Below are 20,938 nucleotides of genomic sequence, written 5' to 3'. Positions count from 1 at the left end.
CTAAGTGATTACATGATCCGAGTCAACTAGGCCGTGTCCGATCATCACGTGAGACGGACTAGTCATCATCAGTGAACATCTTCATGTTGATCGTATCTACTATACGACTCATGCTCGACCTTTCGGTCTCTTGTGTTCCGAGGCCATGTCTGTACATGCTAGGCTCGTCAAGTCAACCTAAGTGTTTTGCGTGTGTAAATCTGTCTTACACCCATTGTATGTGAACGTAAGAATCCATCACACCCGATCATCACGTGGTGCTTAGAAACAATGAACTTTCGCAATGGTGCACAGTTAGGGGGAACACTTTCTTGAAATTTTAATGAGGGATCATCTTATTTACTACCGTCATTCTAAGCAAATAAGATGTATAAACATGATAAACATCACATGCAATCAAAAAGTGACATGATATGGCCAATATGATTTTGCTCCTTTTGATCTCCATCTTTGGGGCTCCATGATCATCATCGTCACCGACATGACACCATGATCTCCATCATCGTGTCTCCATGAAGTTGTCTCGCCAACTTATTACTTCTACTACTATGGCTACCGGTTAGAAATAAAGTAAAGTAATTACATGGCGTTGTTCAATGACACGCAGGTCATACAATAAATTAAGACAACTCCTATGGCTCCTGCCGGTTGTCATATTCATCGACATGCAAGTCGTGAATCCTATTACAAGAACATGATCAATCTCATACATCACATATCATTCATCACATTCTTCTTGGCCATATCACATCATATAGCATACCCTGCAAAAACAAGTTAGATGTCCTCTAATTGTTGTTTGCATGTTTTACGTGGCTGCTATGGGTTTCTAGCAAGAACGTATCTTACCTACGCAAAAACCACAACGTGAAATGTCAATTGCTATTTACCCTTCATAAGGACCCTTTTCATCGAATCCGTTCCGACTAAAGTGCGAGAGACTGGCACCCGCTAGCCACCTTATGCACCAATTGCATGTCAGTCGGTGGAACCTGTCTCACGTAAGTGTACGTGTAAGGTCGGTCCGGGCCGCTTCATCCCACAATACCGTCGAAACAAGATTGGACTAGTAACGGTAAGCATATTGAACAAGATCAACGCCCACAACTACTTTGTGTTCTACTCGTGCAAATAATCTACGCAATAGACCTAGCTCATGATGCCGCTGTTGGGGAACGTAGCAGAAATTCAAAATTTTCCTACGTGTCACCAAGATCTATCTATGGAGAAACCAACAACGAGGGGAAGGAGAGTGCATCTACATACCCTTGTAGATCGCTAAGCGGAAGCGTTCAAGAGAACGTGGTTGAAGGAGTCGTACTCGTCGTGATCCAAATCACCGGAGATCCTAGTGCCGAATGGACGGCACCTCCGCGTTCAACACACGTACAGCCCGGTGACGTCTCCCACGCCTTGATCCAGCAAGGAGAGATGGAGAGGTTGAGGAAGACTCCATCCAGCAGCAGTACAACGGCGTGGTGGTGATGGAGGAGCGTGATAGTCCAGCAGGGCTTCGCCAAGCACCGCGAGATATGAGGAGAATGAGAGGTAGGGTTGCGCCAACAGGAGAAGAAACTCATATGTTGGGCTGCTCCAATGCCTCCACTATATATAGGGGGAGAGGGGGCTGCGCCCCCACCTAGGTTTCCACCCCTTGGGGGCGGCGGCCAGCCCTAGATGGGACTTGGAGGGGGCGGCCAATAGAGGGAGAGAGGGGGCGCGCCCTAGGGTGGGCCTATAGGCCCATCTGCGCCTAGGGTTTCCCCTCTCCCCTCCTAGCTGCGCCTTGGGCAAGGGTGGGAGGCGCACCAGCCCACTCTGGGGCTGGTCCCTTTCCACTCTAGGCCCATGCAAGCCTCTGGGGCCGGTGGCCCCACTTGGTGGACCCCTGGGACCCTCCCGGTGGTCCCGGTACGTTACCGATAAAACCCGAAACTTTTCCGGTGACCAAAACAGGAGTTCCCATATATAAATCTTTACCTCCGGACCATTCCGGAACTCCTCGTGACGTCCGGGATCTCATCTGAGACTCCGAACAACATTCGGTAACCACATACAAACTTCCTTTATAACCCTAGCGTCATCGAACCTTAAGTGTGTAGACCTTACAGGTTCGGGAATCATGCAGACATGACCGAGACGTTCTCCGGTCAATAACCAACAGCGGGATCTGGATACCCATGTTGGCTCCCACATGTTCCACGATGATCTCATCGGATGAACCACGATGTCAAGGACTCAATCGATCCCGTATACAATTCCCTTTGTCTAACGGTATAGTACTTGCCCGAGATTCGATTGTCGGTATCCTGATACCTTGTTCAATATCGTTACCGGCAAGTCTCTTTACTCGTTCCGTAACACATCATCCCGTGATCAACCCCTTGGTCACATTGTGCACATTATGATGATGTCCTACCGAGTGGGCCCAGAGATACCTCTCCGTTTACACGGAGTGACAAATCCCAGTCTCGATTCGTGCCAACCCAACAGACACTTTCGGAGATACCTGTAGTGTACCTTTATAGCCACCCAGTTACGTTGTGACATTTGGTACACCCAAAGCATTCCTACGGTATCCGGGAGTTGCGCAATCTCATGGTCTAAGGAAATGATACTTGACATTAGAAAAGCTTTAGCATATGAACTACACGATCCTTGTGCTAGGCTTAGGATTGGGTCTTGTCCATCACATCATTCTCCTAATGATGTGATCCCGTTATCAATGACATCCAATGTCCATGGTCAGGAAACCGTAACCATCTATTGATCAACGAGCTAGTCAATCAGAGGCTTACTAGGGACATGGTGTTGTCTATGTATCCTCACATGTATCTGAGTTTCCTATCAATAAAATTATAGCATGGATAATAAACGATTATCATGAACAAGGAAATATAATAATAACTAATTTATTATTGCCTCTAGGGCATATTTCCAACACGGCATGCGCGACACCATGGAGGATGTCTCAGCCGGGCCTAACACTTGTGTGATACTCAAGAATGCCAAGGCGTGCATCACGACATCGAGGACGGCCATGACGGAAGGCATGTCGTGATACCACAACGTACATGTGTTCGTGAACACGATCATAATACATTTCTTGTCATTAATACACACAGACACACATGCTACATTCTCAAATCAAGCGTGTCCATTCAAATGTCAAGAAATTCGTTAAGGAGATGTGTCCTACAATACTTGGTAGTCGTCGTCATTCGTAGAAGCCATTCATGCAAAAATATTTTGGAAATAGAGCTCTGAATTAATTTGAAAATAAAACCATTAATGCAATTTTAGCTAGATGCTTAATTATGTATGCAATTAATTAGGTCCATTTAAATAGAAATTATATTTTAGCACGCAATCAAATTTGAAAGCAAGTCATTAATGTAATTAATGGTTTAGGTAGACACTTAATTATGCCTACAAATAATTAGAAGTAGAGATTTTTTTACAATTAGGCAGGTAATTAGTTGATTTGGTTGGTAGTTAATCAGGCATGTGAAGAATTAGGTAGGTTGTTAATTATTTGTGTAATTAATTAATTAAGAAACAATTTCATCACGTTGAATCATTTTGAAAGTACCTGTCGGCAAGGACGATCAACAGGCTCTCAGCGACATGATCCAGCACCACTTGCCAACATGGACAACGGACACCATGTGACCGTGACATGGACAACCTAGCGTTCACCAAGATGGATGACGACCATGCTCTGCAGGAAGTCCACATGTTGACGGTTTCTGAAACATTGGCGGATGAGTACAAAACGACACTAGATTGGCGAGGTGGTTCATGCTATAGTTAAAAGGGAGAGTGCTCCATGAATAAGAAGGAAAAAATAACTAAAATGACCAAGTGATCCATGGTGTTGGAGATGGAAAGAGTGTTCCAAAAATATAAAGCGAAACAAGAAAGAAAGAGTATTATAAAAAATAAGTAGGAATGAGAAATAAAACTGCCTGACAAACGCGTTGATGTTGGCGTCAACGAAATGGGTTGGCGAAGAGACTAGGATTAGAAGATGTCATTCGACAAACGCGCTGATGTTGGCGTCAATGAAATGGGTTGGTGAAGAGACTAGGATTAGAAAATGTAGGGAAGGACGAGGAAGAGAAGAACATCAATTATCCCTTCTTGCAATGAATGGTATCTGGGTTGAAGGTGGAGCTTATTGGTGACTAGGAACACATTCAGGTTGCCACTTACCTCCCATGTCAGTGTGCATTTGCAAACTTTAATGGACCTTCGAGAGTGTTCCCTATAGTTATTTATTATTTTGTGTCAATAGTATTTGTTAGTTTAATCCAATTTATTATCACTAGTAGAAAAAGGGCCTTCTGTCCCGGTTCGTAAGGGCCTTCTGTCCCGGTTTAAGAACCGGACTAAAAGGTCGGTACCCTTGGCCTTTAGTCCCGGTTCTTACATGAACCGGGACAGATGGGCCTCCACGTGGCCGCTGCGGCCAGCCCAGGCGGGGGGCCTTTGGTCCCGGTTGGTGAAATAAACTGGGACCAAAAGGCATCCACGCGTCAGCAGCTGGCTGGAGCTGAGGTTTTTTTAAAGAGGCTCGTTTAGGGGTTTGGGGGGTTAATTTAGGTTGTTATTAGCTAGCTAATAGAGAGAAGTGTCCTCTCTTATATCTTCGTGCTTGGTTTACCAATGCTACTGCTATGTTCATTTCACCCGCTGATATATAATAACTCTTCATGCTTGCATCATGCATCATCATATATAATAACAAGTCCTACTAATCATGCATCATCATACAACTTATACTCGTTATTAATAATAAGTCATACGATCATCATCCTCATAGTCATCGAACCAACCCTACTTAATTGTTCTTAGCACATGATCATCAATATCAGGTAGGACCTAAATACCCTTAAGGTAAAATAGCATAAAACAATATAGACCCTGACTCTCCAGTATGGAGAATGGAGATCATCCTATCTCCAATTCTTGCTCTTCACTTCCTTTTGCTTCCAAGAACCTCCTTACGACTGTCCATACATTTTTTCCATTCGTTGATTGTCATGTCTCCACTATTTTTAGAAATCTGGTATGGACAGTTGAGATTAGTAGGATGACCTGGTTGTATGTTCAAAACATCAAGGGGACCATGCTGATACATCAGATGAGGCACACAATCATTCGGGATTATCTGTTGAAAAACATAGTAATAACTTCGTAGTTAGCAATGATGTACTAGTTTTAGAAGTATGCAAAAGATGCACGGATGTTGTAATAGTAAAATATCTTACCAAGGTATCTCCATGGTAGTTACCGTAGTTCAACACATGCACTAGTGGCACGTATTGACCATAATGTTGAGGAGTTCAATTGTAGATATTGTAATTCTCAAGATCAGTACAAAATGCGATCAGATGATTTCTCTCCTGATAAGTTAATTCGGAGCCATCGGTGTAGTGGGTTTTGTCTACCATCTTCCGCACATTCTTTGAAGAATGAAAATAAGTTGTCAATGGAAATAAGCTGTCAACTATTTTGAAATAAATAATATAAATTACTTAATAACTATGTTTGAGAAGCTCACATAGGGGAAGAATTGGAAGCGTATCAACAAGGACCCAAATGTCCATATTGTCTTGCTCGATTTTAGGATCACCAAGATCCATGGTGACAAGCATACCCTCATCAAAACCATACATCTTGCAAAGTGCTTCCCAATTTTTGCAACCAAAATGGGTTACACTCTCAGAATTGTACAACTTTAATTCAAAATCCACACCATGATGGGTCCTTAGGTGAATTTTTTTTTGTCTCCATACTTTCATGGTCTTCAAAACCCATCCTCTCCAAGACATGCATCTTGCATAGCATGGGATAAGCTAGTCGAATTGGAAAAGAGGAAAAGTACACGTTGAAATAGTTGAAGTCGTGCTTAATTACAAAAAAAAACTCTTGTCGTCGTTGCGTACCGTTTCAACATCGAAGGTCTCCTCGAGCTTAATGCTGAACCGCCGATCTTTGTCCACCTCAAGGAACCTGTCGCACATACCTCGATCGTCGTGGCACCCGTCGCACTCCCCCGGGCGGTTTTCTTCATCCGAGTATGACATTTCCTATGTTCATAATTCAAGTATTGAACTTGTACAATTCAATATATGTACTAAAAAACCTAAATTAGATCATTATTATTCATCACGGGTTGACTATCGGTCTGTCGAGCCTTTTCTTGAAAACTCTCAGCTCACGTGGTGTACATATTCGACCGTCGGTGATGGTAGCTCCTCCTTTCATTCCCGAGTGCATTACACCATATTGTCTAGCACACGGGAATGAAGGAGAAGCTACCCCACGACAACAGTCGGGATTCTTCGTCCTCTCATACATATATGGTTGGAGACTCTCCCTCACTGATTCCTCTCTGACATTTGCGACCATCGGTGATGGTAGTGAAGGAAATATGCCCTAGAGGCAATAATAAAGTTATTATTTATTTCCTTATTTCATGATAAATGTTTATTATTCATGCTAGAATTGTATTAACCGGAAACATAATACATGTGTGAATAAATAGACAAACATAGTGTCACTAGTATGCCTCTACTTGACTAGCTCGTTAATCAAAGATGGTTAAGTTTCCTAACCATAGACATGAGTTGTCATTTGATTAATGGGATCACATCATTAGAAGAATGATGTGATTGACTTGACCCATTCCGTTAGCTTAGCACTTGATCGTTTAGTATGTTGCTATTGCTTTCTTCATGACTTATACATGTTCCTATGACTATGAGATTATGCAACTCCCGTTTACCGGAGGAATACTTTGTGTGCTACCAAACGTCACAACGTAACTGGGTGATTATAAAGGAGCTCTACAGGTGTCTCCGAAGGTACATGTTGGGTTGGCGTATTTCGAGATTAGGATTTGTCACTCCGATTGTCGGAGATGTATCTCTGGGCCCTCTCGATAATGCACATCACTATAAGCCTTGCAAGCAATGTAGCAAATGAGTTAGTTGCGGAATGATGCATTACGTAACGAGTAAAGAGACTTGCCGGTAACGAGATTGAACTAGGTATTGGATACCGACGATCGAATCTCGGGCAAGTAACATACCGATGACAAAGGAAACAACGTATGTTGTTATGCGGTTTGACCGATAAAGATCTTCATAGAATATGTGTGAGCCAATATAAGCATCCAGGTTCTGCTATTGGTAACTGACCGGAAACGTGTCTCGGTCATGTCTACATTGTTCTCGAACCCGTAGGGTCCGCACGCTTAAGGTTTCGATGACAGTTATATTATGAGTTTATGAGTTTTGATGTACCGAAGGAGTTCGGAGTCCCGGATGAGATCGGGGACATGACGAGGAGTCTCAAAATGGTCGAGACGTAAAGATTGATATATTGGACGACTATATTCGGAGTTTGGAAAGGTTCCGAGTGGGTATTTTTCGGAGTACCGGAGAGTTACGAGAATTTGCCGGGGAGTATATGGGCCTTATTGGGCCATACGGGAATAGAGGAGAGAGGCCAAAAGGAAGGAGGCCTGCGCCCCCCCTCTGGTCCGAATTGGACAAGGGGCGCAACCCCCTTTTCCTTCTTCCTCTCCCCCTCTTTCCCCTTCTCCTACTCCAACAAGGAAGGATGGAGTCCTACTCCCGGTGGGAGTAGGACTCCCCTTGGCGCACCCCCTCCTAGGCCGGCCGCCCCTCCCCCCTTGCTCCTTTATATATGGAGGCAGGGGGGCACCTCTAGGCACAACAACAATTGATTCTTGAGATCTCTTAGCCGTGTGCGGTGCCCCTCTCCACCATAGTCCTTGATAATATTGTAGCGGTGCTTAGGCGAAGCCCTGCGACGGTAGAACATCAAGATCGTCACCACACCGTCGTGCTGACGGAACTCTTCCCCGACACTTTGCTAGATCGAAGTCCGGGGATCATCATCGAGCTAAACGTGTGCTAGAACTCGGAGGTGTCGTAGTTTCGGTGCTTGATCGGTCAGGCCGTGAAGACGTACGACTACATCAACCACGTTGTTATAACGCTTCCACTTTCGGTCTGTGAGGGTACATGGACATACTCTCCCCTCTCGTTGCTATGTGTCACCATGATCTTGCGTGTGCGTAGGAATTTTTTTGAAATTACTACGTTCCCCAACAGTGGCATCAGAGCCTGGTTTTATGCGTAGATGTTATATGCACGAGTAGAACACAAGTGAGTTGTGGGCGATATAAGTCATACTACTTACCAGCATGTCATACTTTGGTTCAGCGGCATTTTGAGATGAAGCGGCCTGGACCGACATTACGCGTACACTTACGCAAGACTGGTTTCACCGCTACGAGCACTCGTTGCTTAAAGGTGATCGGCGGGTGTCTGTCTCTCTCACTTTAGTTGAACCGAGTGTGGCTACGCCCGGTCCTTGCGAAGGTTAAAACAACACCAACTTGAAAAACTATCATTGTGGTTTTGATGCGTAGGTAAGAACGGTTCTTGCTAAGCCCGTAGCAGCCACGTAAAATTTGCAACAACAAAGTAGAGAACGTCTAACTTGTTTTTGCAGGGCATGTTGTGATGTGATATGGTTAAGACGTGATGCTATATTTTATTGTATGAGATGATCATGTTTTGTAACCGAAGTTATCGGCAACTGGCAGGAGCCATATGGTTGTCGCTTTATTGTATGAAATGCAAACACCCTGTAATTGCTTTACTTTATCACTAAGCGGTAGCGAGATAGTCGTAGAAGCAATAGATGGCGGAACGACAACGATGCTATGATGGAGATCAAGGTGTCGCGCCGGTGACGATGGTGATCACGACGGTGCTTCGGAGATGGAGATCACAAGCACAAGATGATGATGGCCATATCATATCACTTATATTGATTGCATGTGATGTTTATCTTTTATGCATCTTATCTTGCTTTGATTGACGGTAGCATTTTAAGATGATCTCTCACTAAATTATCAAGAAGTGTTCTCCCTGAGTATGCACCATTGCGAAAGTTCTTCGTGCTGAGACACCACGTGATGATCAGGTGTGATAGGCTCTACGTTCAAATACAACAGGTGCAAGCCAGATTTGCACATGCAAAATACTCGGGTTCAACTAGACGAGCCTAGCATATACAGATATGGCCTCGGAACATTGGAGACCGAAATGTCAAACATGAATCATATAGTAGATATGATCAACATAGTGATGTTCACCATTGAAACTACTCTATCTCACGTGATGATCGGACATGGTTTAGTTGATTTGGATCACGTGATCACTTAGATGACTAGAGAGATGTCTGTCTAAGTGGGAGTTCTTAAGTAATATGATTAATTGAACTTAAATTTATCATGAACTTAGTCCTGGTAGTATTTTACAAATTATGTTGTAGATCAATAGCTCGCGTTGTTGCTTTCATATGTTTATTTTTGATATGTTCCTAGAGAAAAATTGTGTTGAAAGATGTTAGTAGCAATGATGCGGATTGGATCCGTGATCTGAGGTTTGTCCTCATTGCTGCACAGAAGAATTATGTCCTTAATGCACCGCTAGGTGATAGACCTATTGCAAGAGCAGATGCAGATGTTATGAACGTTTGGCTAGCTCAATATGATGACTACTTGATAGTTTTGTGCACCATGCTTTATGGCTTAGAACCGGGACTACAAAAACGTTTTTGAAACGTCACGGAACATATGAGATGTTCCATGAGATGAAATTGATATTTCAGACTCATGCCCGTGTCAAGAGGTATGAGACCTCTGACAAATACTTCACCTAAAAGATGGAGGAGAATTGCTCAACTAGTGAGCAAGTGCTTAGATTGTCTGAGTACTACAATCGCTTGAATCAAGTGGGAGTTAATCTTCCAGATAAGATAGTGATTGGCAGAGTTCTCTAGTCACCATCACCAAGTTACTGGAACTTCGTGATGAACTATAATGCAAGGATGACGAAAATGATTCCCGAGCTCTTCGTGATGCTGAAATCGACGAAGGCAGAAATCAAGAAAAGAGCATCAAGTGTTGATGATTGACAAGACCACTAGCTTCAAGAAAAGGGCAATGGAAAAGAAAGGGAACTTCAAGTAGAATGGCAAGCAAGTTGTCACTCCCGCGATGAAGCCCAAATCTGGACCAAAGCCTAAAACTGAGTGATTATACTGCAAAGGAAATGGTCACTAGAAGCGGAAATTCCCTGAATATTTGGTGGATAAGAAGGATGGCAAACTGAACAAGGGTATATTTGATATACAGGTTATTGACGTGTACCTTACTAGTGTTTATACTAACCCCTGAGTATTTGATACTTGTTCGGTTGCTAAGATTAGTAACTCGAAACAGGAGTTACAGAATAAACAGAAACTAGTTGAGGGTGAAGTGACGATGAGTGTTGGAAGTAGTTCCAAGATTGATATGATCATCATCACACACTCCCTATACTTTTGGGATTAGTGTTAAACCTAAATAAATGTTATTTGGCATTTGCATTGAGCATAAATATGATTTGATCATGTTTATTGCAATATGGTCATTTATTTAAAGTCAGGGAATAATTGTTGTTCTGTTTACATGAATAAAACCTTCAATGGTCATACACCCAATGAAAATAGTTTGTTGGGTCTCGATCATAGTGATACACATATTCATAATATTGATGCCAAAAGATGCAAAGTTGATAACGATAGTGCAACTTATTTGTGGCACTGCCGTTTGGGTCATATCGGTGTAAAGCGCATGAAGAAACTCCATAAAGATGGATTTTTGGAATCTCTTGGTTATGAATCATTTGATGCTTGCGAACCGTGCCTTTTAGGCAAGATAACTAAAACTTCGTTCTCCGGAACAATGGAACGAGCTAGTGACTTATTGGAAATAATACATACTGATGTATGCGGTCCAATGAGTGTTGATGCTCGTGGAGGGTATCGTTATTTTCTGACCTTCATAAGATGAATTGAGCAGATATGAGTATATCTACTTAATGAAGCACAAGTCTGAAACATTTGAAAAGTTCAAAGAATTTCAGAGTGAAGTGGAGAATCATCGTAACAAGAAAATAAAGTTTCTGCAATTTGATCGCGGAGACAAATATTTGAGTTACGAGTATGGTCTTCAATTAAAACAATGTGGAATAGTTTCACAAACTCATGCCACCTGGAACACCACAGCTTAATGGTGTGTCCGAACGTCATAACAGTACTTTATTGGATATAGTGCAATCTATGATGTCTCTTACCGATTTACCACTATCGTTTTGGGGTTATGCATTAGAGACAACTGCATTTACGTTTAATAGGGCACCATCTAAATCCGTTGAGACGACGCCGTATGAACTATGGTTTAGCAGTAAACCTAAGCTGTCGTTTCTTAAGGTTTGGAGTTGCGATGCTTATATGAAAAAGGTTTTCAACCTGATAAGCTCGAACCCAAATCAGAGAAGTGCGTCTTCATAGAATACCCAAAGGAAACTGTTGGGTACACCATCTATCACAGATCGAAAGGCAAAACATTCGTTGCTAAGAATGGATCCTTTCTAGAGAAGGAGTTTCTCTCGAAAGAAGTGAGTGGGAGGAAAGTAGAGCTTGATAAGGTAATTTGTACCTTCTCCCGAATTGGAAAGTAGTTCATCACAGAAATCAGTTCCAGTGATTCCTACACCAATTAGTGAGGAAACTAATGATGATGATCATGAAACTTCAGATCAAGTTACTACAAAACATCGTAGGTCTTCCAAAGTACAGTCCGCACCAGTGTGGTACGGTAATCCTATTCTGGAAGTCATGTTACTAGACCATGATGAATCTACGAACTATGAGGAAGCGATGATGAGCCCAGATTCCATGAAATGGCCTGAAGCCATGAAATCTGAGATGGGATCCATGTATGAGAACAAAATGTGGACTTTGATTGACTTGCCCGATGATCGGCAAGCCATAGAAAATAAATGGATCTTCAAGAGGAAGACATACACTGATAGTAGTGTTACTATCTACAAAGCTCGACTTGTCGCAAAAAGGGTTTTCGACAAAGTTCAAAGTGTTGAATACGATGAGATTTTCTCACTCGTATCGATGCTTAAGTCTGTCTGAATCATGTTAGCAATTGCCACATTTTATGAAATCTGGCAAATGGATGTCAAAACTACATTCCTTTATGGATTTATTAAAGAAGAGTTGTATATGATGCAACCAGAAGGTTTTTTCAATCCTAAAGGTGCTAACAAAGTGTGCAAGCTCCAGCAATCCATCAATGGACTAGTGCAAGCATCTCGGATTTGGAATATACGCTTTGATGAGTTGATCAAAACATATGGTTTTATGCAGACTTTGTGGAAAAATCCTGTATTTACAAGAAAGTGAGTGGGAGCACTACAACCTTTCTGATAAGTATATGTGAATGACATATTGTTGATCGGAAATGATGTAGAATTTTCTGGAAAGCATAAAAGGAGTGTTTGAAAGGAATTTAGAAAGACCTCACTAAAGATACTTACATATTGAGCATCAAGATCTATTGAGATAGATCAAGACGCTTGATAAGATTTTTCAATGAGTACATACCTTGATAAGATTTTGAAGTAGTTCAAAATGGAACAGTCAAAGAAGGAGTTCTTGCCTGTCATGCAAAGGTATGAAGTTGAGTAAGACTCAAGACCCGACCATGGCAGAAAATAGAAAGAGAATGAAAAGGCATTCCCTATGCCTCAGTCATAGGTTCTATAAAGTATGCTATGCTGTGAACTAGACCTATTGTATACCTTGCTCTGAGTTTGACCAAGGAATACAATTTTGATCTAAGAGTAGATCACTGGATAGCGGTCAAGAATATCCTTAGTGAGGACTAAGGAGATGTTTCTCAATTATGGAGGTGATAAAAGAGCCCATCGTAAAAAGTTACAATGATGCAAGCTTTTGCACCAATCAAGATGACTCTAAGTCTCAATCTGGATACATATTGAAAGTGGGAGCAATTAGCTAGAGTAGCTCCGTGCAAAGCATTATGGACATAGAATATTTGCAAAATACATACGGCACTGAATATGACAGACTCGTTGACTAAACTTCTCTCACAAGCAAAACATGATCATACCTTAGTACTCTTTGGGTGTTAATCACATAGCGATGTGAACTAGATTATTGACTCTAGTAAACCCTTTGGGTGTTGATCACATGACGATGTGAACTATGGGTATTAATCACATACAGATGTGAATATTGATGTTAAATCACATGGCAATGTGAACTAGATTATTGACTCTAGTGCAAGTGGGAGACTGAAGGAAATATGCCCTAGAGACAATAATAAAGTTATTATTTATTTCCTTATTTCATGATAAATGTTTATTATTCATGCTAGAATTGTATTAACCGGAAACATAATACATGTGTGAATACATAGACAAACATAGTGTCACTAGTATGCCTCTACTTGACTAGCTCGTTAATCAAAGATGGTTAAGTTTCCTAACCATAGACATGAGTTGTCATTTGATTAACGGGATCACATCATTAGAAGAATGATGTGATTGACTTGACCCATTCCGTTAGCTTAACACTTGATCGTTTAGTATGTTGCTATTGCTTACCGACGATAGAATCTCGGGCAAGTAACATACCGATGACAAAGGGAACAACGTATGTTGTTATGCGGTTTGACCGATAAAGATCTTCGTAGAATATGTGGGAGCCAATATGAGCATCCAGGTTCCGCTATTGATTATTGACTGGAAACGTGTCTCGGTCATGTCTACATTGTTCTCGAACCCGTAGGGTCCGCACGCTTAAGGTTTTGATGACAGTTATATTATAAGTTTATGAATTTTGATGTACCGAAGGAGTTCGGAGTCCCGGATGAGATCGGGGACATGACGAGGAGTCTCGAAATGGTCGAGACGTAAAGATCGATATATTGGACGACTATATTCGGAGTTCGGAAAGGTTCCGAGTGATTCGGGTATTTTTCGGAGTACCGGAGAGTTACGGGAATTCGTCGGGGAGTATATGGGCCTTATTGGGCCATACGGGAATAGAGGAGAGAGGCCAAAAGGAAGGAGGCCTGCGCCCCCCCCTCCCTTTGGTCCGAATTGTACAAGGGGCGCAGCCCCCTTTGCATTCTTCCTCTCCCCCTCTTTCCCCTTCTCCTACTCCAACAAGGAAGGAGGGAGTCCTACTCCCGGTGGGAGTAGGACTCCCCGTGGCGCGCCCCCTCCTAGGCCGGCCGCCCCCTTCCCCCTTGCTCCTTTATATACGGGGGCAGGGGGGCACCTCTAGGCACAACAACAATTGATCCTTGAGATCTCTTAGCCGTGTGCGGTGCCCCCCTCCACCATAGTCCTCGATAATATTGTAGTGGTGCTTTGGCGAAGCCCTGCGACGGTAGAACATCAAGATTGTCACCACGCCGTCGTGCTGACGGAACTCTTCCCCGACACTTTGCTGGACCGGAGTCCGGGGATCATCATCGAGCTGAACGTGTGCTAGAACTCGGAGGTGCCATAGTTTCGGTGCTTGATCGGTCAGGCCGTGAAGACGTACGACTACATCAACCGCGTTGTTATAACACTTCCGCTTTCGGTTTACGAGGGTACGTGGACATACTCTCCCCTCTCGTTGCTATGCATCACCATGATCTTGCGTGTGCGTAGGATTTTTTTTGAAATTACTACGTTCCCCAACAGGTAGCTCCTCCTTTCGTTCCCAAGTGCATTACACCAAATTGTGTCTAGCACACGAGAACGAAGGAGAAGCTGCCCCCACGACAACAGTCGTGATTCTTCGTCCTCTCATATATGGTGGAGACTCGACAGACTTAAAGTCAACCTGAGGACTCATATTATAGGACTCATATTGACATGGAGATTTGGCTGGTCTCATCTCGAGGTCAGAGGGGGGTCGGTGACGGGGACGACAGCGTGGATGCTGGAGGGGGCTCCTAGATTTCTGTAAAAACTAAAACCCTATAAGCTATCAAGTAATCAAATGCATAGGCCTTGCATATACAGTGCTCTCCAATTTTAGCATTCAAAGTAGGAGTACTTTTCCAATTAATTTGAGCATTCTCAATAAGCAAAACCAAATCGTAAAATAAAGTAGTATTCAAATTAGCATGCATTCAATTATAAGCAAAACTACATCATCTCTTGTGTACGTAGATCGTCGAATATTATCACCAATACTCCTCAAATATTATCATACATATAGCATCGCTAATACAGCTAGAACCGTAGCGCCCGACGGGTATCGTCGCGGGCGGTGGACACCCAAAGAGAAGGAACCATTACAGGATCAGAGCTCCAGTGAGATCCATGAAGAACCTGCCAGGTATTGTCGAACCTGGCCTCCAACTCAACTATGTAGCGACGGACGTTGTCGGTGTCAAAACCGGCGGATCTCGGGTAGGGGGTCCCGAACTATGCGTCTAGGCGGATGGTAACAGGAGACAAGGGACACGATGTTTTACCCAGCTTCGGGCCCTCTTGATGGAGGTAAAACCCTATGTCCTGCTTGATTAATATTGATGATGTGTGTTACAAGAGTGGATCTACCACGAGATCAAAGATGCTAAACCCTAGAAGCTAGCCTATGGTATGATTGTTGTTCGTCCTATGGACTAAAGCCATCCGGTTTATATAGACACCGGAGAGGGCTAGGGTTACACAGAGTCGGTTACAATGGTAGGAGATCTACATATCCGTATCGCCAAGCTTGCCTTCCACGCCAAGGAAAGTCCCATCCGGACACGGGACGAAGTCTTCAATCTTGTATCTTCATAGTCTTGGAGTCCGGCCGATGATGATAGTTCGGCTATCCGGACACCCCCTAGTCCAGGACTCCCTCAGTAGCCCCTGAACCAGGCTTCAATGATGACGAGTCCGGCACGCATATTGTCTTCGGCATTGCAAGGCGGGTTCCTCCTCCGAATAATTTATAGAAGATTGTGGATAGTGTCCGGCTCTGCAAAAATAAATTCCACGTACCACCGTAGGGAGAATAATATTACACCAGTTCAATCTGCTGACGCGTTTTGTGGCGTGACATCACACCACTACCAAGCCTTTACTTGAATTGTTTTTATTGCACCACCTCAGCGCGTTTAGCGAAGCAGTTTCCTTGGCACGTCTTGTCGAAGCAGAGATCGTGTTCCCCTTATTCTGGGATTCCCATCAATACGGACGTGGGTAACCCAACCATGCCTGTTGCCACGCCCCCTCCATCGAAGGCATGTCCCAAACGGTCACGGGGACGACTCTTGGTATTCTTCCTCTTTATAATGAGACCAAGGCCCGTTCTTTTCCTTCAAAACTCTATCGAATCCGCCCCTCGCCTCGAGTTCCAACACCTAGGGCTCCAGATTCGGGTACCTTCGATCTTCGACAATGTCCGGCCCTGACCTACGAGGCCGGTGGATTCCCTCCTCCGTCATGGAAGAGGACGTGCTAAAGCTGAGAGACGCCAGGTACTTAACCTACGAGATTTCGCATAGGCTGCCTGCCCGAGGGCAAGTTATTCCGACTCCCGAGTTTGGCGAGAGCGTCGTGTTCCTGTCTCACCTCCGTCGGGGTTTAGGCTTCCCGACGGATACCTTCGTGAGGGGCTCATGTTTTACTATGGGCTAGAATTCCATGACCTGGCTCCGGAGTCCATCCTCCACATCTCATCATTCATTGTCGTCTGCGAAGCCTTCCTCCGCACTACCCCTCACTTCGGCTTGTGGATCAAAACCTTCAACGTGGAGCCGAAGATGATTGAGGGGCGTCAGGCAAAGTGCGGCGGGGCGGTTATAAGCAAGAGGGTCGATGCTCCATGGCCTGAGGGCTCTTTTTAGGAGGAGCTCGACTTGTGGCAACAGGAGTGGTTCTATATCACCGCTCCCAGGGGCAGCAGGCAGAGGCCGCCGCCCGTCTTCCGCTCGGGCCCTCCACAACAGCTGACGTCATGGGTCAACAAGGGGTGTGACTGGGGGCCGTCCAAAGACGTACCCCTGTTGCAGGACCGGATTCGAGGCCTCCAAGAAAGGGAGATCAATCTGGTCGCAGTGGTACAAGTTATGTCGATCCGGCGCCTACTGCCCTGCAAACGTCGCCCCCTCCGCCTATGGGAATTTAATCCGGACGGGCCACGAGCTCTTCAACACTTCATGGGTTTGACACCCGTGGAGATGTACAAACTGTTCTTCGGATCGCAAGAGATGCGTCCGGAATTGAACGAGGATGCTGGCCTAAGCTGCAATTGCCCGGATACCCAAGTAAGTAGCCCCGTGTCCGGACACATCGTCCATTTATTTATCGTGGGTTTGCCTTTTAACCAGCTATCCCTTGGACAGGAGTGGATAGCGCAAGCAAAACTGATACGGTGTCCGCCCCCCCTCCCTGAGACCACGCAGGATCCCGTGTTAATCAAAATGTTGGAGGTTGCACCTTCGGAGGAGGGCGAAGGGGGGCACAGGGGAACTACCACCTTCGCCAAGGAGGCTTTCAGTAAGGGAGGAATCAAGAGTCCCTCCTTCCAGGGGGAGAAGAGGACCGCTTCCGAAGACCCGGAGGCCAAGGCCTCAAAGCAGGGAAAGAAATCTGTACCGGAAGGTCCTGTGCCGGGAAGAGCCCCGGCCGTACTGTCTCCTCGGAGGAATCAGCCCTCTAGCGAGCCGTAAGTAAAAAAGGGGGGATTCTGTAATAGTGGACACCCCTGCTTAATTTCTAAGGGTAACCGAAGTTTTCACCTTGTAGTTCGGATCTCAGCCCATCTCAGCACAGCTCATCTTCGGGAGACCTTCGTCCGGAGATGATGGAGAGCGAAACGCCTCCATCTGCCGCCCCGTCGTGCGGGGCGGGCGACCCTGAGGTGTCGTCACGGAGGGTCTCCCGGAATCCGGCGGGGCCGGAGAGTTCGGCACCCATTGGAGTATGGCCGGTGGAGCTGCAGGATTTGCTCAAGAGGGCGTCTATCTCAGAAGATCACCGCACATTAATGAGTAGGGTGATTGAGAGGATCTCGACTGCCAAAAGCGGGTTGTGTGAGGCCGTCGGAAGTTTTCTGACGGGGTTTGAGGTACGCAAAAAATGACATACCTTTTGACAGTTTTGCACATGAAGCGCGCCCTGTATAGATAGTAGCCCTTGAGACTTGGTATGCTGTCGAAAGCGGCAACGTGCCGAGGATCATAATCTCAGTTATAGATTGTCACCTTTCCTATGCAGGTGGCGGAATGTTCGGTGGCCAGCCGGACTGATGGATTTGCCGAGATGAAGAGGCAACTCGACGTTGCGGATGCGGACATCTCGCTGGTCAATAAATGACTTGATGAGTCACAAGGTATGTGGTTGCTCCGCGGTCGCCTAGTAAGGGAGCTGACGCCCATTCCTTCCAATTTGTATGCTTGATGCAGATGGTGCTGCTGCTGTGGAAGACCTTCGAGCAGAACTTGCTCGGGCCAAGGAGCAAGCCAGAAAAAGCGAGGCGGCTGCCTCGAAGGCAGCGGAAGAGCTAGAAGCCGAGAAGGCTGCTCACTGCCGAAGCAGGGAGGAGATGGCCGGAATGGCCGCGAAATTAACAGTTGCTACCGACCGTGAGGAGGTTCTTGAAAGAGAATGCCGAGCAGAGCAAGAGGACCTGAAGAAGGCCGATGCCGAAGCCAAGGATGCCCGTAGTGCGATGCGGGCTATGAAGGAGGAACTGCGTCAGGTCGGAGACATTGTGGCTGGAAAGCACTTTATGCTGCGTAGGAAGTTCATGGATCCGAAGTATGCTCAGCTGGGCCGATTGTACGGTGCGGAGGATCCTTATCTGGACTTGGCAGCGAGTGCGGCGGACGCAGTCGTGCACTTCCGAAGCCAGAAGGTTCACGAAATGGAAGAGCTTTTCTGGTCTCAATTCCATAGTCCGGAGCATCCACTTCCGTTGAGTGATCGGCTGGTTGAGTGGGCTGAGCTGAATAGATTGTCCGGACTTTCCATGACGGATGTGGTCGCTCATCTGTGGCCGGGAAGGCCCAAGCTGAAGAGTTATTTTGGCTTGTTGCAGCAATTCCTTGGGGCGGTGCCGCGTATTGGGGCGATGAAGCGGTCGGCGTGCATAGAAGGTGCGCGGATGGCTCTCGCCCGTGGTAAGACATACTGGGCGGAGATGGATGCCACCGCTGTTGCATCCCGGGGTTCGGACAAAAGCCGATTCCCTACCGAGCACTATTTTGTGGAAGTCCTGCAGGGCGCTCGTTTAATAGAGTCGCAGTGCTCGAAAGATGTTATGTTTGAATGACATGTATGATTTCTGAGATCATGTTTATAATGCAATAGCTTTTTATACTTGTGTGTTCAAGTATTGAACTATCTCCTGTGCGGCCGTATATGTATGTATAATCTGAAAGATGGCAGTCTTTGGCTTCAGCCCCCACGCACATGGTGCGGGGGTGTTTGCAAAAATAAAAGCCCTTTTTCACACTTAATCCAACGTCTTGGTCCTTTTAAGGAGGTGATAGCGTAGCAAACTAGGCAACCGGACTACAATGCTTTATCACTTTCACTTAGCCATAGGAGCTCGAATGTGGGGCTACTATATAGCCCCTGGCGGCACCGCTCTTCTCCGAATTCGGGGCGCGTATGTGCCTGACCGGGAAGCGGTCCTTCATCAAAGCGGAGGAATTCTAAACATTCCAATGGTAGATCGAGTGATTGACCAGTCTCTCGCTATATCATGACAGTCAGTTTTCGGCTTTCTCTACTGAGGTGCTCGCCCGGCCGAACCGGGGCACAATCACAGTAGTTCTCCTGGTGCCGCGTTAGCCGATGATATGGAACGTAAGGCAGCAAAACACAGGAGCCGGGCAAACCCACCATTTGACCAAAGACATGATTCGGAGCTGATGCATATAAGGCCTAACTCGAGATGCCGAACACTCCCTGAGGTGTTCGGTCTTTATGATACCGGGCAGAACAATGCCCTAAGCCCCTAGTGTCCAGGTACAGGCGGGAACTTCTGACGCGGCCGATGCCAAAACGCCAGCCTCCTCCTCGGCTATGGTAGGAAACCGGGGGATGTGTATCAACAAGAGACAGTAAGAAAGGTTTACGCAGGGTCTTAATCTGAAAAGAATCCTTGCAACGGGTCCCTGCTGCACGTCTACGCCTGTGTCTCCATTGTGCTGTATCCTGGACGGGTGTAGCATGTGCTTCATCTGTAAAAGAGAAGGACTTAGTTTCTAAGAAATATCGTGCAAAGGTTGTATTAAAATAAAGTATAATTTGGAAGATGAGGAAAGTTGAGCGTTATTGGCTCTCATCATTTGTATGCGCGGCCCCGTACAAAGGGGGTATGCGGCTGGGAAGCCCCTTGTTTATTTAAGCCGGACTCGCCTAACCGTGTCCGGGGTCTGAACGACCTGTTTTTAGGGGCCTTGACCTGCAAGGTCGGAGTGGCTGTCAAGGCAGCCCCACGCTCTCCGTGGTCGAGGAACACTCGGAGTTACTTTTTAATGAGATTATGCCGCGTGGACCGGGCATTGTAAGTATAAGGACGTGTAATTGCGTTAAAGCGGGCGAAAGCTGTGCATCCCAGTAGTGCTCGATGGCCACTGTAAAATGGGGCAATATGGAAAATGAGCTTTTCGCGACGAAGGTTGTCGGATGAACCGAACACAACCTCTAGTGGTACAGAGCCCTTATGATTGGCTTGAAGGCCTGGTGTCACTCCTTTGAAGGAAGTGCTGTTATGGTAAATTTTGGTAGGGTCTATCCCCATTCTGCGGACGGTGTCCTCGTATGGCAGGTGCCGTGCTGTGTTTTCGTGTTATCACATGAAGTGAGTTCACTGTTTTGACTTCTAGTGGGAAAGTCTTCTGTTTTCCGGAGTGCTGCTTTTGGGGTTCGTCACTTTCGCGTGGTGTGTCGAGCCCCTTGTGTTCGGCGTTAAGTCGGCCGGACTGCTTGAAGACCCAACAATCTCTATGGGTATG

This window comes from Triticum aestivum, chromosome 2B (assembly GCF_018294505.1).
Source record: "Triticum aestivum cultivar Chinese Spring chromosome 2B, IWGSC CS RefSeq v2.1, whole genome shotgun sequence".
Lineage (NCBI taxonomy): Eukaryota > Viridiplantae > Streptophyta > Magnoliopsida > Poales > Poaceae > Triticum > Triticum aestivum.
This window is presented reverse-complemented; position numbering follows the sequence as displayed.